Here is a 2,184-nt window from a genome sequence, read left to right as displayed (position 1 = left end):
GTCTCTAAGTCATCAAGCTTCATCTTCCTAGAGAGAATACCTTTCATGAAATTCACGTAACTAGGCATTTGTTTAAGAGCTTCAGTAAAATGTATATTGATGTGAAGTTTCTTGAACACCTCCAGAAACTTCGCAAACTGCTTATCTCGCTTTTTCTTCTGCAGCCTCTTAGGAAAAGGAGGTGTAGGATAGATCTGTTTCTCCCCTGAATTACCCTCAGGAGGAGTGTGCTCAATAGTAGTCTTCCTTGGTTCCACTTCTGCTTCCTTCTGCACTTCTTCTTCTTTAGCCTCAACTTTAGATTCCGGAGTCTTAGCTTTTTCAGGATTTGCAACGTTACCAGACCTCAATGTAATTACCTTAACATGCTCCTTAGCTTCCTTCTTTCCTGGCACTTCAGTATCGGTCGGAAGCATTCCAGGTTGATGATTCGTTAATGCATTAGCAATTTGCCTAATCTGATTTTCCAAGGTCTTGATAGAAACAGCTTGGCTCTTGCACATGAGCCTCAACTCTTCCAATTCAGATTTTTCATTAGCTTGCGATAACTGCTGAAGTTGATGTTGTTGCCTAGGGGCATATTGCGGTTGTTGAAAACCAGGAGGGTTATACTACTTTGTTGTGTGTGGCTGATAAGATTGTTGCACTGCATTCTGATTGTTGCTCCAGCTGAAGTTATGATGATTTCAGTTATTTGGATGATAAGTGGATGGAGCTTATTGCTGTGATCTCTAAAATTTGCTCACAAATTGAGCTGATTCGCTAGAAATAGCACACTGCTCAGTGTCATGTACCCCCACACAAAGCTCATAAACAATAGTGATTTGATTAACTCCATAATTAGCCAAAGAATCCACTTTCATCGTCAAAGCTTGAAGTTGAGCAGCTATAGCAGTAGTTGTATCCACTTCAAGAATTCCTGCTACCTTGCCTTGAAACATTCTTTACATAGGATTCTGGTATTCATTAGCTGCCATTAGCTCAATCAACTCATAAGCTTCATTATGGCTTTTGGCCCATTTTGCTCCACCAGACGCTGCATCGAGCATAGGTCTAAATTGTGCGCCCAAACCATTGTAGAAACAATTTATAATCATCCAATCAGGCATGCCATGGTGTGGGCACTTCCTTAGAATCTCCTTATATTGATCCCAAGCCTCACATAGAGATTCTCCAGTTTGCTGTGCAAACTGAGTAAGAGCATTCCTGATTACAGTAGTCTTCACCATAGGAAATAATTTAGTGAAAACTTTTGAGCAAGATCCTCCCATTTGGTGATAGACCCTGGTGGTAGAGAATGTAACCAGTACTTCGCTTTATCCCTCAGAGAGAATGAGAAGAGTCGCAGCTTGATAGCATCTTCAGTCACCCCATTGAACTTGAAAGTGTCGCAGATCTCGATGAAATCCCTGATGTGCATGTTGGGGTCTTCTATAGGAGAACCCCCAAACTAAACTGAGTTCTGTATCATCTGAATCGTGCTCAACTTGATCTCAAAAGTGTTAGCCGAGATGGTTGGTCTGATGATGCTCGACTGAATATCATTGATCTTAAGCTGAGAATAGTCCATCAGAGCCTTAGGAATATCTGCTTGAACTCCCATCATTACTAAAGATGGTTCCTCGACTTTCTCTTCTTCTTCTTCTACTTTCTCTTCGTCCTCAAAAACTTCCCTTCGAATCACTACATCTTCTTCCTCGGCTTGATGGTTAAAATTACCTATAAATCATGTATAACACTAACACATGAACCTATGCTAGCATTGCAAGTTCTAAATCCTTAAATTCATTGTTGCTTCATTAAGAATTAACACGCTATCTTATAAGTTTGCGATACTCATAAGATAAATAAGCACAACCACAACTAGGTTATCATACAATCACCACACACTAAGGCATCAAAATAAATCAACTAAAGAAATCCATAAATAAATCCGCTAGAACCCCAAGATAACGATTAACCCATAATCGAACTCATCATCAACGTGGGTTCCGATGAAATCATGGTATAATAAATGTAGTCTTTATAAACAAATAATAAACAAAGTACGTAATCCAGAGTATTAGGTTCAACAAAATAAGAAATGAGCATCCAATATTACAACTTAGAACAAAGATTCACAAGAATAAACTAGATCTTCTTCGCCTTCGTTAAATTATGCTATAGGTCTTCTTGTCGTCTTCT

The 2,184-nt window shown here is 39.2% G+C and overlaps 1 non-coding gene across 1 annotated transcript; it reads left to right on the top strand.

Moving 5' to 3' along the window:
• The first annotated feature begins 1,107 nt into the window (after positions 1-1,107).
• On the top strand, positions 1,108-1,214 carry LOC141710044 (small nucleolar RNA R71). Its single transcript, XR_012570586.1, has one exon. It is a non-coding gene; the product is annotated as a small nucleolar RNA R71 (small nucleolar RNA).
• The last annotated feature ends 970 nt before the right edge of the window (positions 1,215-2,184 follow it).

Source organism: Apium graveolens, chromosome 2, assembly GCF_009905375.1.
Source record: "Apium graveolens cultivar Ventura chromosome 2, ASM990537v1, whole genome shotgun sequence".
NCBI classification, from domain to species: Eukaryota; Viridiplantae; Streptophyta; class Magnoliopsida; order Apiales; family Apiaceae; genus Apium; species Apium graveolens.
This window is presented reverse-complemented; position numbering and strand designations above follow the sequence as displayed.